The sequence below is a fragment of the Gorilla gorilla genome, chromosome 3, assembly GCF_029281585.2.
Source record: "Gorilla gorilla gorilla isolate KB3781 chromosome 3, NHGRI_mGorGor1-v2.1_pri, whole genome shotgun sequence".
Taxonomy (NCBI): domain Eukaryota; kingdom Metazoa; phylum Chordata; class Mammalia; order Primates; family Hominidae; genus Gorilla; species Gorilla gorilla.
Window position 1 is genome coordinate 188,409,347 of NC_073227.2, and position 23,814 is coordinate 188,433,160.

The following is a 23,814-nucleotide window of genomic DNA, read 5'->3' on the forward strand; positions in this document are numbered from 1 at the left end:
CAACACAGTATTGTATGCTAGAGAATCTTATGAAAAACAAATAGAGAGCAATATCTTACTGTTTATTGGGCATTCCATATATTGTTATGAATGTGTAAATTGTGGATGGTTGGATAGATGAAGGGATAAATGGATGAGCTGAAGTCTCAACCAAATAGGTTTTTATGACTTCCATTATAGGTGTGACATACAGTTTTTGCTTGTAGTGACAGCATCTTCTACCATCAGCAATGGACCTATGCATTCTTTTCATAGGTCTTATCCCTTAACACACACTTAAATCTCCTATAAATTATAATCCTTCAGTAATAATTAGATAACAATTTGCTTATTCACATCTTGATTTATTCTTTAAATCTTTATCAACTACCTACCCTGTTCCAGGAATTTTGCTGAGCCTTGGAATCCATGTCATTATGGATCATTTCATTTAGTAAAATAACGCAGACTTTGGGCAAATAATTTGAAGTATGAAGAATATAAAAAGTATGTTTGGGGAACTACAAAAGCTCAAATAACCTTGAGAGGAATAAAATGAGACCTGAAAAAAAAGTTGGAGTTAGCTAGAGGACACTGGGGTTATGAGTAGATGTTGGGGTGGTGATCACTGTTGGAAGAGCTTTCCTTTCCAAGAACACCAAATATGAAAGGTCAAAAGGTAGGACCTAAAAGCAGGTTAGCATATGTATAGTAATGAGAACAGTGGAGAAGTGGTAGAGAAAAAGGTTGGAAGTCCTTGCCCATGCCTGTTTCCTGAATGGTATTGCCTAGGTTTTCTTCTAGGGTTTTATGGTTTTAGGTCTAACATTTAAGTCTTTAATTCATCTTGAATTAATTTTTGTATAAGGTGTAAGGAAGGGATCCAGTTTCAGCTTTCTACATATGGCTAGCCAGTTTTCCGAGCACCATTTATTAAACAGGGACCTCTTTTCCCATTTCTTGTTTTTGTCAGGTTTTTCAAAGATCAGATGGTTGTAGATGTGTGGTATTATTTCCAAGGGCTCTGTTCTGTTCCATTGGTCTATATCTCTGTTTTGGTACTAGTACCATGCTGTTTTGGTTACTGTAGCCTTGTAGTATAGTTTGAAGTCAGGTAACGTGATGCCTCCAGCTTTGTTCTTTTGGCTTAGGATTATCTTGGCAATGAGGGCTATTTTTTGGTTCCATATGAACTTTAAAGTAGTTTTTTCCAATTCTGTGAAGAAAGTCATTGGTAGCTTGATGGGGATGGCATTGAATCTATAAATTACCTTGGGCAGTATGGCCATTTTCACAATATTGATTCTTCCTATCCATGAGCATGGAATGTTCTTCCATTTGTTTGTGTCCTCTTTTATTTCGTTGAGCAGTGGTTTGTAGTTCTCCTTGAAGAGGTCCTTCACATCCCTTGTAAGTTGGATTCCTAGGTATTTTATTCTCTTTGAAGCAATTGTGAATGGGAGTTCACTCATGATTTGGCTCTCTGTTTGTCTGTTCTTGGTGTATAGGAATGCTTGTGATTTTTGCACATGTATCCTGAGATTTTGCTGAAGTTGCTTATCAGCTTAAGGAGATTTTGGGCTGAGACAATGGGGTTTTCTAAATATACAATCATGTCCTCTGCAAACAGGGACAATTTGACTTCCTCTTTTCCTAATTGAATACTCTTTATTTCTTTCTCCTGCCTGATTGCCCTGGCCAGAACTTCAACACTATGTTGAATAAGAATGGTGAGAGAGGGCATCCCTGTCATGTGCCAGTTTTCAAAGGGAATGCTTCCAGTTTTTGCCCATTCACTATGATATTGGCTGTGGGTTTGTCATCAATACTCTTATTATTTTGAGATACGTCCCATCAATACCTAGTTTATTGAGAGTTTTTAGCATGAAGGGCTGTTGAATTTTGTTGAAGGCCTTTTCTGCATCTATTGAGATAATCATGTGGTTTCTGTCTTTGGTTCTGTTTATATGATGGGTTACTTTTATTGATTTGTGTATGTTGAACCAGCCTTGCATCCCAGGGATGAAGCCAACTTTATCATGGTGGATAAGCTTTTTGATGTGCTGCTGTATTTGGTTTGCCAATATTTTATTGAGGATTTTTGCATTGATGTTCATCAGGGATATTGGTCTAAAATTCTCTTTTTTTGTTGTTGTGTCTCTGCCAGGCTTTGGTATCAGGATAATGCTGGCCTCATAAAATAGTTAGGGAGGATTCCCTCTTTTTCTGTTGATTGGAATAGTTTCAGAGGAAATGGTACCATAAGCATGGGCAAGGACTTCATGACTAAACCACCAAAAGCAATGGCAACAAAAGCCAAAATTGACAAATGGGATCTAATTAAACTAAAGAGCTTCTGCACGGCTAAGGCAACTACCATCAGAGTGAACAGGCAACCTACAGAATGCGAGAAAATTTTCACAATCTACCCATCTGACAAAGGGCTAATATCCAGAATCTACAAAGAACTTAAACAAATTTACAAGAAAAAATCAAACAACCCATCAAAAAGTGGGTGAAGGTTATGAACAGACACTTCTCAAAAGAAGACATTTATGCAGCCAACAGACACATGAAAAAATGCTCATCATCACTGATCATCAGAGAAATGCAAATCAAAACCACAATGAGACACCATCTCACACCAGTTAGAATGGTGATCATTAAAAAGTCAGGAAACAACAGGTGCTGGAGAGGATGTGGAGAAATAGGAACACTTTTACACTGTTGGTGGGACTGTAAACTAGTTCAACCACTGTGGAAGTCAGTGTGGCGATTCCTCAGGGATCTAGAACTAGAAATACCATTTGACCCAGCCATCCCATTACTGGGTATATACCCAAAGGATTACAAATCATACTGCTATCAAGACACATGCACACATATATTTATTGTGGCACTATTCACAATAGTAAAGACTTGGATTCAACCCAAAAGTCCATCAATGATAGACTGGATTAGGAAAATGTGGCACATATACACCATGGAATACTATGAAGCCATAAAAAAGGATGAGTTCATGTCCTTTCTAGGGACATGGATGAAGCTGGAAACCAGCATTCTGAGCAAACTATCACAAGGACAGAAAACCAAACACTGCATGTTTTACTCATAGGTGGGAATTGAACAATGAGAACACTTGGACACAGGGTGGGGAACATCACACACCAGGGCCTGTCGTGGGGTGAGGAGAGAGGGGAGGGATAGCATTAGGAGATATACCTAATGTAAATGATGAGTTAATGGGTGCAGCATACCAACATGGCACATGTATACATATGTAACAAACCTGCACATTGTGCACATGTACCCTAAAACTTAAAGTATAACAAAAAAAAAAAAAAAGAAAAAGGTTAGAAAGGTAGGCTAAGATCAGATCACAAGAAGCCCCTAACTCTGCCACCTCTTCTAACATGGAAGCTTGATGAATGTTCCATGAAAAAAACAACTATACATTTTGTTTAATAATTTACTAATATCTCCTCCTGGAGTACAAATCGATTTATTTTAGGTAGGCATATCACAAGCATTCCATAAATATCTGTCAATTCAGGAATAAAAAAGATATTATTCAATCTGTACAATAAAATTTAGATTAGAATAATTATAATAATTAAACAAAATTTAAACATATGTTTAAAATAATTCAACACATATAATTTAAACATATGTTTAAAATAATTAAACATATATATCTAAAAAGACTGTTATTGACATCTGTTTTCTGCTTAGGTTCAGCAATCTCCTTTCACCTATAAATTTGTTGTGTTGCCAAAATAACACTTTATGGAATAAAAATATTTATCTTATTCTCTGATATGTTTCATAGGCTACTTAAAATATCCCTACATATTTTCTTTATTATATTTATAAATTATTTAGCAAACTCATTGCTCCTGTTCACTTCCAATTTCAAGTGAAAAGTTATTTTCCTGAGACAGTCTCCCTTCCATATTTTAAAGCTTTCAGTACAATTTGTTGCTCCCTATCACCAAACCAATATATGTTCCACCTTTTAAATGCTAAATTTAATCTGTGTCTAAATGTTTTATATAAATTAATAACAATATGCAGCATTGTATTTGTTTTCACAATTATTTTTATTTAAGATTGTAGAAACACTTGTGACATTGTAGAAGTAGTAATAGGCTGCAGTAGTTTCCTGGTTTCAAATGTTTTTAAAAATTATGTTTTTAACCTGTGATTTCTTAGTGCCTGAATGTTCCCCAAGATATTGTTTGTGAAACACTAAAGGTTCGTATGTGCACTCATTTTATAGACAACAGAGAAAGTTACCATATCTTTTATCACATTCTCTAACAGGTCTGTCATCTTTTACAAAAAGGTTAAGAACCACTGTTGTAAATAAATAGGTTTTCCTCTAAGGTTTCATAAATGCACAAAACTTTGCTTTAGAAAATTGACTTTTGTCTCTCATGAGTTCTTGAAGCTAATTTCTCACTACGACTGAAGGAAAGCAAGATGAGGTTGAACCAGTGAACCAACTTGCAGATTTGGAAGGACTGGCTATTGTATTGCTTTGGTAATATACAGAACCATTCACCCCTTTGGTTTCTAATTAATATTATGTTCCAACTGGGTCAGAGAACAATGATCTTTAACCAGATGTTTTTAGTGAAATGACTTGCATCAGCTTATCTGTATTCCCCATTGGGCCATAACAACAAGAATGTCATTAGTAATTACCTGTCAAGTCCACTTAGCACAGTCTTAAATAATTACCACATTGTCACTTTTGCAGAACTGTCTCTGTAGTGACTGAATAACCACTGCTTTGTACTTTCAGTGTGTTCCTCTGGTTCCTCTTCCTTCTCTGGATTCTTTATACCACTCATTTTTCTTGTTGTTTTCTTTTTTTACAGAAAGATGGGCACCCTGCTACTACCCCTTTTTGAAAAGACTCTTGGAACCTTTTAAAAACTACATAGAGGTCCCATTAACCAGATGCTTTCTGCCATCTATATGTAGAAAGTGAGCTTGAATAACGAATATAAGAAGATAACAAAGAGCACTTTTGCTTCTTTCATACTTCTGGGGTGCACAGTCTTGACCTGTGTAGAGACGAAGTGGAGGAAATTAGGCATATTATCTATAATATAGCATAAATACATGCTAATTTTATTTCCAAATCATTATATCTTTGTAGGCTTTCAGCTGTTTTAAGTTTTTTTATAGACAAAAATTACCTGTTAGCATTTAGGATCCGAAAATCTGCAGTCCTGATGGCCTGGTTTGAGGTGGCTTATTATGAACTCCATTTTTTGGAAAAGATTCTGCAAGGCAGAGAAGTTGTGGCACATCTCCATTTGCCAAGCTGTTCCAGCTGCTACTTATAAAGCTAAATATTAAATAGAGTTGTTTGAAGTCCTTATCACAATTAAAATACGTGGCTATGAGAAGGAAAAGAAATGTAACATAAAATCAAGTCATAGAAAATCAGATGTGTTTAGGGTGGTATCATCTTACCCCAGTTAGGATGACTGTTATTAGAAAGACAAAAACTAACAAGTTTTGGTGAAAAAGGAAACTCTTATACACTGTTGGTGGAATGTACACTAGTACAGCCATTATGGAAAACATTATGGAGTTTCCTCAAAAAATTACAAATAGAACAACGATGTGATCCAAGAATCCTACTACTGGGCATTTATCCAAAGAAAAGGAAATCGGTATATCAAAGTGACATCTGCATTTCCATTATCGCAGCATTTTTCACAATAGGAAGATATGGAATCAACATAGGTGTCCAACAACAGGTGAATGGATTAGGAATATGTGGTATATACATACAATAGAACACTCTTCAGCCACAAAAAAGAATAAAATCTTGTCATTCAAGGCAACATGGATGAAATTGGAGGGCATTATGTTAAGTGCAATAAGCTGGGAACAGAAAGAAAACAGCACACATTCTCACTCGTATGTGGAAACTAAAAAAAGTTGGTCTTACAGAGTAAAAGGTAGAATGGAGAAGGCTAGAGGCTGGGAAGGAGAGGAATAGGGAGAGATTTGCTAAAAGGCACAAAGTTACAGCTAGATAGGAAGAGTAAATTCTATTGTTCCATAGCACTGTAGGATGACTGTAGTTAACAATAATATATTATATATTTTTAAATAGCTAGGAAGAGGATATTGAATATTCCCAACACAAAGAAATGATAAATGTTAAGATAATGGCTATTCTAATTAACCTGATCTGATCACTACACATTATATCTATTGAAACATTACAATGTACCCCATGAATATGTACAATTATTATTTGCCAAATTTTAAAAATAAATCAAGTCAATAATTACGTGATGGTCCGCATCAATGATAATCCAACTTCATGTGCTCGCAACAGAACTTCCCTTTTCTTCAGATATAAACTTTTTTTAAGTTTGAAGGGTTAAAAATAAAAGATACCAAAATAATATAACATGAAATGTATAATGTGATGTAATATATAATAATACACCCTCAAATAATTTTGCCTTTTATTACACTTTCTTCTTTTTAAAAAATAGAATCATCCTATTTATGCTTTTCCTTTTTAATAAATTTATTTTTAAAATAAATTATAGATTTACACAAAAATTGAGAGAATAGTACAGAGAATTTTCATAAACACTACATCAAGTTTTCCCTATTATTAACACCTAATATTGGTATGGTACATTTATTGCAATTAATGAACCAATGTTGACATAATATTATTAACTAGAGTCCATAATTTTATTCAAATTTCTTTAGTTTTTATCTAATGTCCTATTTATTTTCCAGTATCCCTTCCAGAAAACTACATTTTATTTAGTTGTCATATGACCTTAGGCTGTGAGAATTTATTGGACTTTCCTATCTTCCTTCCTTCCTTCCATCCTCCCTCCCTCCCTCCCTCCCTTCCTTCCTTCCTTTTTTTATTAGACAAGAGGTCTTGCTCTGTCACCCAGGTTAGAATGCAGTGGATCACAATTTACTGTGGCCTCAACCTCTTGGGTTCAAGAGATTATCTCATCTCAGCCTCCCAAGTAGCTAGGACTGCAGGCACATGCCACCACACACTACTAATTTTATTGTATTATTATTATAATGTTTTAGAGACAGGGTCTCTCCATGTTACCTAGGCTGGTCTCAAACTCCTGGCCTCAAGTGATCCTTTCACCTCAGTCTCCCAAAGTGCTATGACTACAGGTGTGAGTCTGTCTTCCCAGCCAGACTTTCCTATTTCTAAAGGTCATCATAATTTTGAGGAGTAGTTGTCAGGTATTTTGCAAAATGTCCCTCTATTGATTAGAAGGAAATAAATACTATATAAAATGGGGGGTACAGGTGTTGGATAGACATTCACATTCAAAATGGGAGAAATTAGCCAAAACAAAGGGGAAGAGACACAGGCCCCACGTAAGTCTAAAATCTAGCAGGGCAGTCATTAGAATCTTATGTCTCCAAAATAATCTCCTTTAACTCCATGTGTTGCGGGAAGTCAGGGACCCCAAACAGAGGGACCGGCTGAAGCCACGGTGGAAGAATATAAATTGTGAAGATTTCATGGACATTTATTATTTCCCCAAATTAATACTTTCATAATTTCTTAAGCCTGTCTTTACTGCAATCTCTGAACATACATTGTGAAGATTTCTTGGACACTTATAGCTTCCCCAATCAATACCCTTGTGATTTCCTATGCCTGTCTTTACCTTAATCTCTTAATCCCATCACCTTCGCAAGCTGAGGAGGATGTGTGTCACCTCATGACCCTGTGATGATTGCGTTAAGTGCACAGATTGTTTGTAGAGCATGTGTGTTTGAACAATATGAAATCTGGGCACCTTGAAAAAAGAATAGGATAACAGCAATGTTCAGGGAACAAGAGAGATAACCTTAAACTCTGACTGCCAGTGAGCCGGGTGGAACAGAGCCATATTTCTCTTCTTTCAAAAGCCAATGGGAGAAATATTGCTGAATTCTTTTTCTCAGCAAGGAACATCCCTGAGAAAGAGAATGTGTCCCTGAGGGTAGGCCTCTGAAATGGCCGCACTGGGGGCAGCTGTCTTTTATGGTCGCAGAGGTGGGATGAAATGAGCCCCAGTCTCCCGTAGTGCTCCCGGGCTTATTAGGATGAGGAAATTCCTGCCTAATAAATTTTGGTCAGACCGGTTGTCTGCTCTCAAACCCTGTCTCCTGATAAGATGTTATCAATGACAATGCATGCCCAAAATTTCATTAGCAATTTTAATTTTGCCCCATTCCTGTGGTCCTGTGATCTCGCCCTGCCTCCATTTGCCTTGTGATATTCTATTACCTTGTGAAGCACTGATATTCTATTGCCTTGTAAAGCATGTGATCTCTGTGACCCACACCTATTCATACACTCCCTCCCCTTTTGAAAATCACTAATAAAAACTTCCTGGTTTTGCGGCTTAGGGGGAATCACGGAACATGCCAGCATGTGATATCTCCCCCAGACACCCAACTTTAAAATTTCTCTCTTTTGTACTCTGTCCCTTTATTTCTCAGACCGGCTGACACTTAGGGAAAATAGAAAAGAATCTATGTGAAATATTGGGGGTGAATTTTGCCTGATATCCAGGTCACACTGATGCAAGATGTGGGCTCCCAAAGCCTTGGGCAGCTTCACCCCTGTGGCTTTGCAGGGCACAGTTCCCACACTGCTCTCATGGGCTTGTGTTGGGTGTCTGTGGCTTTTCCAGGTGCATGGTACAAACTGTCAGTGGATCTACCATTTTGTGGTCTGGAGGATGGTGGCCCTCTTCTCACAGCTCTACTAGGCAGTGCCCCAGTTGCGGCTACAACTCCACATTTCCTTCTTGCACTGCCATAGCAGAAGTTCTCCATAAGGGCTCTGCCTCTTGCAGCAGATTTCTGCCTGGACATCCAGGCATTTCCATACATCCTCTGAAATCTAGGCAGAAATTCCCAAACCTCAATTCTTGACTTCTGTGCACCAGCAGGCCCAACACCATATGGAAACCACAAATGCTTGGGGCTTGTACCCTCTGAAGCGATGGCCTGAGCTGAACTTTAGCCCGTTTTAGCCGTAACTAGAAATGGAGCATCTAGGACACAGGGCACCAAGTCCTGAGGCTGCACACTGCAGCAGGGCCCTGAGCTTGGCCCACAGAACTATTTTTTCTTCTTAGGCCTATGGGATGTGATAGGACGGGCTGCCACCAAGATCTCTGACATCCCCTGGATACATTTTCCCCATTGACTTGGTGATTAACATTTGATCCTTGTTACTTATGCATATTTCTGCAGCTAGCTAGAAATTTTCCCCCAAAAATGAACTTTTTCTTTTCTGTTGCAATATCAGGCTGAAAATTTTCCTAACTTTGGTGCTCTGCTTCCCTTTTAAACATATGTTCTAATTTCAGATTATCTCTCTCAAATTCAGAGTTCCACAGATCTCTAGGTCAGGGCAAAATGCTACCCTTCACTTTGCTAAAGCATAGCAAGAGTGATCTTTGCTCCAGTTCCCAAGAAGTTTCTCATCTCCATCTGAGACCACCTCAGCCTGGACCTCATTGTCCACATCATTATCAGCATTTTGGTCAAAACCATTCAACAAGTTTCAAGGAAGTTCCAACCTTTCCTACATCTTCCTGTCTTCTTCTGAGCCCTCCAAACTGTTCCAACATCTGCCAGTTACCTAGTTCCAAAGTTACTTTCACATTTTCAGGTTATCTTTTATACAGTACCCCACTACCTCAGTACTAATTCACTGTATTAATCCATTTTCACACTGCTGTAAAGAACTTCTCTGAGACTGGGTAATTTATAAAGGAAAGTGGATAAATTGAGTTCTGCATGACTTGCAAGGCCTCAGGAAACTTACAGTCATGGCAGAAGGAGAAGCAGGCATCTTCTTCACAAGGCAGCAGGAGAGAGAATAAAGGAGGAACTTCCAAACACTTATATAAAATAACCATGAGTTCTCATGAGAACTCACTCAATATCACAAGAACAGCATGGAGGAAACAGCCCCCATGATCCAACTACCTCCCTCCCTTGACATGTGGAGATTACAGGTCCTTTGCTTGGCACGTGGGAATTACAATTTGAGATGACATTTGGTTGGGGACTGAGAGCCAAGCCATATCAGTATGTATTGATGGATATTTGTTTTATATTTGGGGTAATAGTCATTTATTATTTGGTTGCTCCTATTATTCAAATTTCAGTCAGTTTTTCAGTTGTCTTTTGTGTCCCTTTTATATAAACTCATTACTATAGTTCTTCTTCCCTCTTTTCCTTCTTTCTTCCTTCTCACTTCTTTCTGGCACTACAAGATGATTCTTTCTTCTTTTATATAAATCTAGTGCCAGTCTTAGAATCAACCATTTCTCCAAGTAGCTTCAATTCTACTTTCTTCATTCACCAATTTATATTTAAGGCAAAAATACTCAACAATTTACTCGTGTAGATAAAATTTGTTTTTACTGTTGTGTAGTATGCTATTTTATAAATAGGTGATATTCTATGTGTTTCTTTTTCTTGTAATGTTTGGGATACTGACTAATGTTTATGAGAGACACAATTTTGACTACTCTTGAAAATGAGATTTTGAGTACATGTGACTTTTGAGTACACATTCTCCAACTTATAAATCTAGAAGATAAATTATTGAGTCAGGAAGTGTGACCATTTTTAATCCTACTAGAAAGTATCTCATTAGATGGTAGAAAGGTTATGCTAATGTACCCTCCTATTGGCAGTTCTAAGACTTCATCATTATAAATCCTTGGAATTTATAGACTTTTTGTTTCAACCTGACATGTAAAAAGTGTCTCTTTTTATTTCATTTTGCAATTCCCTAATTCTGGTTGCTAAGCATCTAGGCATACATATTTTAACAATTCCCACTTTCCTTCTGTAAAATTGCTCATTCATTTCCTTAGCAACTTTATTTCAACTGGCTGTTCTTGATATATATATGATACATTTAAATATACATATTTGTATTATATAAACATGCATAAATATACATATATGTATGTGTATGTACAGAATATATACTAATATATATTTTGTATATATCATTTGTATCATAATATATGATATAAACATACATATATGTGTGCAGAATATGTAGATATATTAAAATACATGTTTATATATTTTTATATATATAAACATACATATCTGTTAGTATACATATTGTAAAAATATTTTTTCTGTTGTTTACCTATGTTTTACTTTGTAGCACTTTTGTAAAATTTTAAGTTCTATATAGTTAAATTTAATAAATAACTTTCTTCATGGAATATGACTTTATTTTCCTTGCAAGGGAGAAAAAATGAGCTTAGCAATTATTTCCTATACCATGAATGTCATAAAAATTTTCTAGATTTCTAGTAAGAGTTCAAGGCTTTGTTTTTTAAAATGCAGATATTTAAAATATCTAGAACTTATTATTATGTGTGAAATGAGGATTTAATTACATTTCATTTAGTTTAATATTAAAATCTAGTTTTCTCAATACTTTTTATTTAAAATTTGTCCTTTCCTTATTTATTTGCATGCTGATTCTGCACATATAAATTCCCATATACATATTTATCTGTTTAGAAACTCTTTGTTATGCTACATACATATATTTGTCTATTGTTTTAATATAGCAATTTTATCATACTAATTTTATTATAGCTTTACAATAATTTCTGAATACTGACAGATTTTGTACCCTCCAATTATCATCCCTTTTCCTAGCACTTCCCTTTATTTTTTATAATTAATTTACTATTATTATTAAATTATAAGTTTGCATATAGATTAGAACCGCCACTTATGCAGTTATATTATTTAATTAATTAATTTTTTTAACTTTTAACTTCAAGGGCACATGTGCAGGTTGGTTACACATGTGAACTTGTGTCATGTAGGTTTGTTGTACAGTAATGGGTAAGCCTAGTACCCATTAGTTACTTTTTCTGATGTCTCTCTCCTCCCACCATCCACTCCCCAATAGGCCCCAGGATGCATTGTTTCTCTCTATGTGTACATATGCTCTCATCAGTTAGCTTCCTCTTTTAAGTGAGAACATGCAGTATATGGTTGTCTGATCTTGTGTTAGTTTGCTAAGGATAATGACCTCCAGCTCCATCCATGTCCTGCAAAAAAACATGATCTTTTTTATGGCTGCATAGTATTCCATGGTATATATGTACTACATTTTCTTTATCCAGTCTATCATTGACGGGAATTGTATTAGAGCATTTTCACATTGCTGATAAAGACATACCCAAGAATGGGAAGAAAAATATGTTTAATTGGACATACAGTTCCCGATGGCTGGGGAGGCCTCAGAATCATGGCAGGAGATGAAACACACTTCTTATATGGTGACGGCAAGAGAAAATGAGGAAGATGCAAAAGCAGAAACCCCTGATAAAACCATCAGATCTCATGAGACTTAGTTACTACCATGAGAACAATATGGGGGAAACTGCACCCATGGTTCAAAGTATCTCCCACCAGGTCCCTCCCACAACACGTGGGAATTGTGGGAGTATAATTCAAGATGAGATTTGGGTGGGGACACAGAGCCAATCATATCATTCTGCCCCTGGCCCCTCCAAATCTCATGTCCTCATATTTCAAAACCAGTCATGCCCTCCCAACATTCCCCCAAAGTCTTGACTCATTTCAGCAATAACCCAAAAGTCCACAATCCAAAGTTTCATCTGAGACAAGGCAAGTCCCTTCTGCCTATGAGCCTGTAAAATCAAAAGCAAGCTAGTTACTTCCTAGATGCAATGGGGGTACAGGTATTGGGTAAATACAGCCATTCCAAATGGGAGAAATTGGCCAAAACAAGGCCCATGCAAGTCCAAAATCTAGCAATGCAGTCAAATTTTAAAGCTCCAAAATGATCTTCTTTGACTCCATGTCTCACATCCAGGTCACGCTGATGCAAGAAGTAGGTTTTCATAGTCTTGGGCAGCTCTACCCCTGTGGCTTTGCAGAGTATAGCCCCCCTCCTGGCTGCTTTCATGACTGGCATTGAGTGTCTGCGGCTTTTCCAGGCATACAATGCAAGCTGTCGATGGATCTACCATTCCTGGGTATGGAGGATGGTGGCCCTCTTCTCACAGCTCCACTAGGCAGTGCCCCAGTAGGGACTCAGTGTGGGGCTCCAACCCCACATGTCATTTGCACACTGCCCTAGCAGAGGTTCTCCATGAAGTCCCCACCCCTGCAGCAAACTTCTGCCTGGGCATCCAGTCATTTCCACACATCTTCTGAAATCTAGGTGGAGCTTCCCAAACCTCAATTCTTGATTTCTGTGCACTCACAGGCTCAACACCAAACGGAAGCTGTCAAGGTTTGGGGCTTGCATCCTCTGTAAACATGGGCTGAGCTGTACTTTGGCCTCTTTTAGCAATGGCTGGCACGCAGGGCATCAAGTCCATAGGCTACACACAGCACAAGGACACTGGTCCCAGCCAACAAAATCATTTTTTCCTCCTAGGCTTCTGGGTCTGTGACGGAAGGGGCTGCCTTGAAGACCTATGGCATGGCCTGGAGACATTTTCCTCATTGTCTTCAGAATTAACATTTGGCTCCTTGTTAGTCGTGCAAATTTCTGTAGCCAGCTTGACTTTTCTCCCCAAAAAGTGGGTTTTTCTTTTCTATTGGATCGTCAGGCTGCAAATTTTCCAAACTTTTATGCTGTTTTCCTTTTAAAATGGAATGCTTTTAACAGCACCCAAGTCACCTCTTGAATGCTTTGCCATTTAGATTTTTTTTTTCCATCACATGCCCTAAGTCATCTCTCAAATACAAAATTTCACAACTGTCTAGGACAAGGGCAAAATGCCATCAGCCTTTTTGTTAAAACATAACAAGAGTCACCTTTGCTTCAGTCCCCAGCAATTTCCTCATCCCATCTGAGACCACCTCAGCCTGGACCTTATTTTTCATATCACTATAAGCATTTTTGTCAAAGCCATTCAACAAGTCTCTAGGAGGTTCTAAATTTTCCCACATTTTCCTGTCTTATTCTGCACTCTCCAAACTGTTCCAACCTCTGCCTGTTACCCAGTTCCAAAGTCGTTTCCACATTTTCAGGTATCTTTTCAGCAGTGCCCCACTCTACTGGTACGAATTTACTGTATTGGTCCATTTTCACACTGCTGATACCCGAGACTGGAAAGAAAAAGAAGTTTAATTAGACTTACAGTTCCACATGACTGAGGGGGTTGCCTCAGAATCATGACGGGAGGTAAAAGGCACTTCTTACATGGTGGCAGCAAGAGAAAATGAGGAAGATGCAAAAGCAGAAAACCCTGATAAAACCATCGAATCTTGTGAGATTTATTCACTACCACGAGAACAGTATGGGCAAAACCATCCCCATGATTCAAGTTATCTCTCACCAGGTCTCTCCCACAACACGTGGGAATTATGGACGTAAAATTCAAGATGAGATTTGGGCAGGGACACAGCCAAACCATATCAGGAATTTAGGTTGATTCCACATTTTTGTGAATAGTGCTGTAATGGACATATGCATGCATGTTTATAATAGAATGATTTGTATTCCTTTGTTTGTGTAACCAGTAATGAGATTGCTGGGTCAAATAGTATTTCTGCCTTTAGGACTTTGAGGAATTGCCACACTGTCTTCCACAGTGTATGAACTAATTTACACTCCCACCAACAGTGTATAAGCATTCCTTTCTCTCCATGCAGCACCTGTTATTTTTTGACTTTTTAATAGTAGCCACTCTGACTGGTGTGAAATGGTACCTCATCATGATTTTGATTTTATTTCTCTAATGATCAGTGATGTCGAGCTTGTTTTCATATGTTTGTTGGCTGCATGTATGCCTTCTTTTGAAAAGTGTTCATGTCCCTTGCTAACTTTTTAATTGGAGTGTTTGTTTTCTTTTTGTACATTTAAGTTCTTTACATGTTGTGGATATTAGACATTTATCAGATGCATACTTTGCAAAATTTTTCTCCCATCCTGTAGGCTGTCCGTTTACCCTGATAGTTTCTTTTGCTGTGCAGAAGCTCTTTGGTTTAAATTGATTCCATTTGTAAATTTTTGGTTTTGTTGCCATTGATTTTGGCATTATCTTCATGAATCTTTGCCCATACCTATGTCCTGAATGATACTGTCAAGGTTGTCTCCCAGAGTTTTTATAATACGGGGTTTTATTTTAGACCTTTAATCCATCTTCAGTAAATTTTTGTATATGATGTAAGGAAAAGTTTCAGTTTCAGTCTTCTGCATATGACCACCAGTTATCCCCATGTGATTTACTGAATAGGGAATCCTTTCACCATTGCTTGTTTTTGTCAGGTTTGCCATAGAATAGATAGTTTCAGGTGTGGGGTCTTATTTCTGGGTTCTCTATTTTATTTCATTGGTCGATGTGCATGTTTTTGTACCAGTACCATGCTGTTTGTTTACTGTAGCCCTGTAGTATAGTTTGAAGTTGGGTAGCATGATGCCTCCAGCTGTGTTTTCTTTGCCTGAGATTATCTTGATTATTCAGTCTTTTTGGTTTCTTGTTGATTTTAAAATAGTTTTGTTCTGTTCCTTCAATACCTAGCTTATTGAGAGTTTTTAACATGAAGGGATGTTGAATTTTCTCAAAGGCCTTTTCTGTGTCCATTGAGGTAATCATGTAGTTTTTGCTTTTATTCCTCTTTATGTAACGAATCATATTTATTGATTTGCATATGTTGAACCAACCTTGCATCCCAGGAATAAAGCCTTCTTGATCATGGTGGATAAGCTTTTTGATGTTCTGCTGCATTTTGTTTGTCAGTATTTTGTTGAGGATTTTTGCACTGATGTTAATTAAAGATATGGCTTGGCATTTTCTTTTTTTGTTCTATCTCTGCTAGGTTTTGATATTAGAATGGTGCTGACCTCATACAATGTGTTTGGCAGGAGTCCCTCCTCATAATTTTTTTTGGAATAGTTTCAGTAGGAATGGTGCCACCTCTTCTTTGTACATCTGGCAGAATTCAGCTGTGAATCTATCTGGTCCTGGGCTTTATTTGGTTGGTAGGCCATTTGTTACTGCCTCAGTTTCAGAGCTTGTTATTAGTCTATTCAGGGTTTCAATTTTTTTCTGGCTCAGACTTGGAAGGGTGTATATTCTCAGGGATTTATTCATTTCTTCTAGATTTTCTAGGTTATATGCATAGAGGTGTTCATTATATTCTCTGATTGTTGATTGCATTTCTGTAGGGTCAGTGCTAATATCCCCCTTGTCAATTCTGATGGTGTTTGACTCTTCTCTTTTTTATTTTTCTAGCTAGTGGTCTATCCATTTTTTTTTTTTTTTTTTTTTTTTTTTTTTTTTTTTTTTTTTTCAGAAAACCAGTTCCTGGATTCATTGATCTTTTGAATGGATTTCATGTCCTCATCTCCGGATATGGTTTGGCTGTGTCACCACACAAATCTCCCTTGAATTGTAAAAGTCCCCATGTGTCAACGGTGGGGCCAGGTGGAGATAATTGAATCATGGGGGCAGATTCTTCTATACTGTTCTAGTGGTACTGAATAAGTCTCATGAGATCTGATGGTTTTATAAATGAGAATTCCCCTGCAAACTCTCTCTTTCCTGCTGCCATGTAAAATGTGACTTTGCTCCTCATTCACCTTCTGCCATGATTGTGAGGCCTTCCCAGCCATGTGGAACTGTGAGTCAGTTAAACCTCTTTCCTTAATAAATTACCCAGTCTTGTTATGTCTTTATTAGCAGCGTGAGAACAAATTAATAGATCTCCTTCAGTTCAGCTCTGATTTTGGTTATTTCCTGTCTTTTGCTAGTTTTGGGGTTTGTTCCCTCTTCTCTAGTTCTTTCAGTTGTAATGTTAGATTGTTAACTTGAGATCTTTCTAACTTTTGTTGGCATTTAGTGCTATGAATTCTCCTCTTAACACTGCCTTAGCTGTGTTCCAGAGGTTCTAGTATGTTGTTTCTTTTTTCTCATTAGCTTCAAAGAACTTCTTGATGTCTGCCTTAATTTCATTATTTATCTAAAAGTCACTCAGGAGCAGATTATTCAATTTCCATGTAAGTGTATGGTTTTGAGTGAATTTCTTCATCTTGATTTCCAACTTGATTGCACTTTGGTTTTGCATTTGCTGAGGAATGTTTTACTTTCAATTATTTGGTTGATTTTAGAGTATGCCATGTTTTGATGAGATTTGTATTTTGTTTTTTGCTTTGTGCAGAATTCCACAGATATCATCAGGTCCATTTGATCCAGTGCTGAGTTCAGGTCCTGAATATCTTTGTTAACATTCTGTCTTAATGATCTGTCTAATAGTGTCAGTGGTGGTATTAAAGTCTTCCACTATTATTGTGTGGCAGTCTAAGTCTCCTTGAAGGTCTCTAAGAGCTTGCTTTATTAATATGAGTGCTCCTGTGTTGGATGCACATATATTTAGAATAGTTAGATGTTTTTGTTGAATTGAACTCTTTACAATTATGTAATGCCCTTCTTTGTCTTTTATGTTCTTTGTGGGTTTAAAGTCTGATTTGTCCAAAACTAGGATTGCAACCCATGCTTTAACCCATTTTCCATTTGCTTGTTAGATTTTTCTCCATCCCTTTATTGTGAGTCTATGTGTGTCACTCCATGTGAGATAGCTCTTTTGAAGACAACGTGCCAATGAGTATTGGTTCTTTATCCAGCTTGACACTCTGTGTCTTTTAATTGGGGCATTTAGCCCATTTTTGTTTAATGTTAATATTGATATGTGTGGATTTGATCCTGTCATCATGATGTTAGCTGATTGTTTTGTAGACTTGCTTATGTGGTTGCTTTATAGTGTCACTGGTTTGTGTATTTTAATATGTTTTTATAGTGGCAGGTAATGGTCTTTTATTTCCATATTTAGTGCTTTCTTCAGGAACTCTTGTAAGGCAGATCTAGTGGTAACAAATTTCCTCAGCATTTGCTTGTCTGAAAAAGATCTTTTTTCTTCTTTGCTTATGAAGCTTTGTTTGGCTGGACATGGTATTTTGGGTTAGAATTTCTTTTCTTTAAGAATATTGAATATTGGCCCCCAATCTCTTCTGGCTTACAGTGCTTCAGCTGAGAGGTCCACTGTTAGTTTGATAGACTTTTCTGTGTAGGTTACCTGACCTTTCTCTCTAGCTACCTTTAATATTTTTTTTCTTTTACTTCAACCTTGGAGAATCTAATAATCATGTTTATTGATGATAATCCTTTTCTGAAGTATCTTACCAGAATTATCTGCATTTTCTGCATTTGAGTATGGGCCTCTCTAGTAAGGTTGGGGAAGTTCTCATGAATAATATACTGAAATATCTTTTCTAAGTTGGTTCCTTTCTCCCCATCTTTTTCAAGTATACCCATCAGTCATAGATTAGGTCCTTTTACATAATCCCATATTTCTCAGAGGTTTTGTTTATTCCCTTTTATTCTTTTTTCTCTATTCTTGTCTGTCTTATTTCAGAAAGTCAGTCTTCAAGTTCTGAGATTCTTTTCCCCACTTAGTCTATTCTGCTGTTAATATTTGTGATTGCATTATGAAATTCTTGTAATGTATTTTTCATCTATATCAGATCAATTATGTTCTTCTCTATACTGTCTAGTTTGTCTGTCAGGTCCTCCATTTTTTTGTCATGATTTTTAGCTTCCTTGCATTGGGTTACAACGTACTCCTGTAGCTCAATGAACATTATTCTTCATATTCTATTTCTTTCTTTTCAGTTATCTCAGCCTTAGCCCAGTTCCAAACCCTTGTTGGAGAGGTAATATGGTCATTTGGAGGCAAAAAGGCACTCTGGCTTTTCGAGTTTTCAGCGTTCTTGCAGTAATTCTTTTTCATCTTTGTGGGCTTTTCTACCTTCAATCTTTGAGTTTGCTTACCTTCAAAGGGTTGTCTTTTAATCCTATTTGATGACCTGGAAGGTTTGATTGGGGTATAACGTGGATTCATCAAACTGGCTTCCTTTCTGGGAGATTTTACTGGGCCAGCGCTCAGCTCCCAATTCCTAAACTGCATACTCTTTTGTTGGGGCCTGACTTTGTTCTCTGGCTGGTCGAGGTTTGGAGACCACTGCAATAGTGGGGGCTGAGGTGCAGCAGCTGCAACAGAGTGCTAGTAGATACAGGGGTGCCTGCCTCCCTGCAGGTGTTACGGCAGTGGCTCAGGTCAGGTAGCTGTGGGGGCAAGCCAGGGTGGGTGGCCCTGCTGAAGACTGTGTGCACTGTCGCACTGGAGGTGGTGTTGGATTGGTGTGGGGTGCTGGCCAGTGCATGTCTTGGTGTGTTCTCTGTGCCCACAAACAGAAGTGATCACTGAGGGTGTGGGAGGATCCTCTGTTCTTTGCTTGGTTTTAGTTCAATGGTGGGGCACAGGCATGGGTGAGGTTGGCTGGGTCTGTGCCCACAAAGGTTCCATCTACAATGGTGTCAGCAAGGGTTGGGTGGGGAGCATACTGCACACCCACATGCTGGTAGGGCAAGTAAAGCAAAACCTGCCTGTGTAGACATGCGTCAGCAAAGTGATGTGGGAAATGGAGTGGGCTGGGGAAGCTGCAATATGGAGAGGGAAAGTGCAGGTTGGTATGCAGCCATAGAAACCACCTCATTGGAGCTCTCCACTGGTCAGGTATGGTTTGCTGGTGCAGAAGCTATGGTGTGAAACCCCAGGCACCAGAGACTGCTGTGTAAGCAGGTGTGGCCAGAATGATTCCCTGGGAGAAACCAGAAAACCAAGGAGTGCTCCGGTCATACCAGCCCCATGTGATGTGCAAGAATGCCCTGCAGAGATCAGGTCTGACTATTCCCCTAGGGCTAAAGTCTTTTTTGGGAGCAAGTCTAGCCTAGAGGGATAGCCTGGATACATTCCACTACAAACACTCCTTCACCAAACCCTCTGGGCTCCACATCAGGTGGCTTGCTGCCTCACCACTTCTCTAAGCAGTTTTTTCTGCCACCTCAAGTGTTCGTGAGTGGTTGAGGTGTCCCCTCCTGCATGATTCCAGAGGCCTGTGGCAGCAGCAGGTTACTCCTTACCAGTTCAGCTCACCAATTCCGCTGGAGCTGTTGCAGCTCAAAAATGAGTCCCAGTGTATGGTAGCCCATGTGGGGTTCCCAGCTTTCTCCCCTTTCAGCCTAGCTTCTGTGTCTTCCCTCCATCCACTCTCAATGCCTTCCCTCTGAAGATTTATTAACAGCATACCAGTCATCTCACTCCCTCCATGGGAGCTGTTCCACTTGTTTGCATCTACTCGGCCATCTTGCCCCCCCCAACTACTTATGAAATTTGAGTGGAAATATCGTTCTTATAATATTGTTTTGTGCTAGTTTGCTTTTGTTTCATAACAAAGTACCACTAACTTGGTAGCTGAAAACAACGTCCATTTATTAGCTCACAATTCATAGGTCAGAAACCCAGCATTGCATAATGTATAGCATCAGGGCATTTCAAAGGCTGAAATCAAGGTGTTGTCTGGACTGATTTCTGATCTAAATTCTCTGGTGAAAAATCCACTTTCAAGTTTATGCTTCTTGTTGGAAGAATTAAGTTCCTAGATGTTGTTGTACTGAGGTACCCATTTTCTTGCTGGCTGTCAGCTGGAAACTGCCCTGAGCTCCTAGTGGCCGACTGCCATTCCTTGCCATATATTCCCCATTATCTTCAAGCCAGTAACGGCACATCAAATCCTTTTCATGCTTCAGATTTCTGAGTTCTTGTTTTTTGTTTTTTTTTTTTTTTGAGACGGAGTCTGGCTCTGTCGCCCAGGCTGGAGTACAGTGGTGCAATCTCGGCTCACTGCAAGCTCTGCCTCCTGGGTTCACTCCATTCTCCTGCCTCAGCCTCCCGAGTAGCTGGGACTACAGGCACCCGCCACTACGCACCTCTAATTTTTCTATTTTTGGTAGAGACGGGGTTTCACCGTGTTAGCCAGGGTGGTCTCGATCTCCTGACCTCGTGATCCACCCGCCTCAGCCTCCCAAAGTGCTGGGATTACAGGCCAGTTCTTGTTTTTGACCGCATGCGGCCTCATGTGATTAGTCCATTTAGATAATAACCCTATTTAAGGTTATTAAGGTTGGAAACCTCATGTGATTAGTCCATTTCATGAGGCTAATGAAATGGGACCTTAATTTCATCTGCAAAATTTCTTTACATCATGAAATCTAATCTCATTGGAATTAGTGTAATTCAAGTACATGTTTCCACACCGTGGTCTCCAAGATATTTCAAGTCAACTGCCCTGGGACTTCAGGAGTCCAGAGTATCTAATGATTTGTGTTGAACTGGAGACTCAACTATAGAAGCAAGAGGAGTGAATTCTCACACACACACACACACACACACACACACACACACACACACCACTGAAACCTTAGAGCAGGGGTCCTCAACCCCCACTGGTCCATGGCCTGTTAGGAACTGGGCAACACACCAGGAGGTGAGTGGTGGGCAAGCAAGCATTACCACCTAAGCTCTGCCTCCTGTCAGATTAGCAGCGGCCTTAGATTATTTTAAGAGTGTGGACCCTATTGTGAATGGTGCATGCGATGGATCTAGGTTGTGTGCTCCTTATGAGATGGAACAGCTTCATCCTGAAACCGTCTCCCTCACACATAGACCATCTGTGGAAAAACTGTCATCCATGAAGCAGGTCCCAGGTGCCAAGAAGTCTGGGGACCTCTGCCTTAGAGGGATGACTCAGTTATCTACTGGGATTAGTAGATATCATCCGAACAGCTTAGGACTAGTCTGTTGACACCACTTACAAAACACAAGGGCAATACAACTCTGGAGAATTTACCTCAGAAAGCGTTTGTATTGACCCTGCATTTGCCACTCACTGATAGGACTGGAGGTTCCACTGGGACACTTAAACCACACATGCCCTGAATAAGGTCATCCTTTGCAAGAATTTCTCTCTCTCTCTCTGCAATCTCTTGGGGGCCCAGAAGTAGAGAAATGGCAGAAGTTTGAGTAGTAGAAATATATGAATGATCTCACTTTTCCTATTTTCTTCCAATTTCATTGTCTCAGGCATTTGGAAATACTAGATTCTATTGTTTGTCAAAAGGTAGATGACATCAACTTGAAGGTGCTGCTTTCTCCTGACTTCCTACGGTGGCCCCAGTGTGAAGCAATACTTGATACTCCTACCCTGTCTCAACTCAGATATTCTGACTCACAGATATTATGCTGGCTGTCATTACTTTTGTGTGGGTACAAAATAAATAAACTTGAACTACCACAGGACCACATGGGTGAAGAATGTGACTACTAGTTCTGAGTAATTGCTAAGGTGATCACCCAGGTATGAGACAGAAGGTATGATGCTTCTAGAAATAAATGTTTCCCAGAGAAAGTAGAGGCAGGGAATGAGAGTTGTACATATTAACAGCTTTCATTTGGATCCTTCCAGGAAGACTGTCATCCAGATTGCTCTGGATTTGTTGTGCATGCTCATAGAGGGTGACTTTTTCCATTAATACTTCATGATGCTATATTTTCATTAGATACTAAATAAGGCAAGGGAGAACTGTACTCATTTCAATACCTTTTAAAATGCAACCTTACTTTAAGATCCTACCAACCTCCTGGCACGTTCCATCAGGCCATACTGCCGTTTCCGTGAAACAAACCAGTGCCAAAAATAGACTTCAGATCTCCAGAGTTAGCATGCCATGTTGAACACATCTCTTATCATAGAGAATGGCAATAATTTTCTAGATTTTGGAGAAGGTTTGAGAGATTTTTTCAGACCTTCATCACACAGCCACTCCAAGTTATCTGGGCCCCACTTCCAAGTTTTCATGACTACCCTCTGGCCATGATGTAAAAACAAACAAACAAAAAAACTTCCTGTGGAATAGTAGTGATAGTACTACATGGTATCAGACATGGTATTATTCCATATTATTGAGAGAGCTTCAGGTATTAATGATGACCATTTTTTCCTAGGCAGCAATCAATTATTCCTGCTGTGTCTTCTTGAGGAAGTCAGCAACTAGCCTTGCATATCCAATGGGCTGAGATGATAGGTAATGCTGACAAAGCGGGCTGTGATGCACAGAGCTCACCAGTTCAAAGGGTGACAGACTATAAGGTAACCATTAATTCATCCAAAACAACTCCCTTGCAAACTAGCCTTGGTGAAAGTGGTTTGGTCTCTTGCAGAAGAGAATAATTTGTGAACTCAAACTTTTTCAATAAAAATATGCAAAAAACAAGTATGGTAGGCTATCAAACCTGGTAGAATGCTAATGTGGCTCATCATGACTGGAAGCTATTTGTCTATGTTGTTATGATACAGCTGCAACTGTAATACTTGGGCTCTAATCCCAGGAAACTCCAGGAAAGGAGCTAATGTTATCCCAGCAATGACTGCTGAAGTTGGGGAACAGGGATGGAAGTCAAGGTTTCTCCATATTCTACAGCTGTGAGCAAAAAGCTTCTAGCCTGTACCAAGCTTGGTCAGGCTAGGGTTTACCCTGTCTTATTCATAATCATGCAGTTTATAACACCTCACAGTCCAAGAAAGAGCCAATGTCTCTCTCTTAAATTCTGACACACAGCCCTGACAAATCCTGACAGATTCTAATTTTATTGTATTGCCCTCACAAAACAGGATCTTATAATCTATATCCTTGGTATTTTTTTGAGTGAAGTAGGAAAAATCATACCCCAGCTGCTGCTTCTGTTTTGAAAGTTTCCTCATGCTATTAGGGTCATTCACTCTTATTTGCTTAAGAAATATGCTGATTTCATTTATGATTTTTCTTCTATTTTCAAATAACAATGCTTCTTGTTTTTTTTACACTGCCTTTGTCA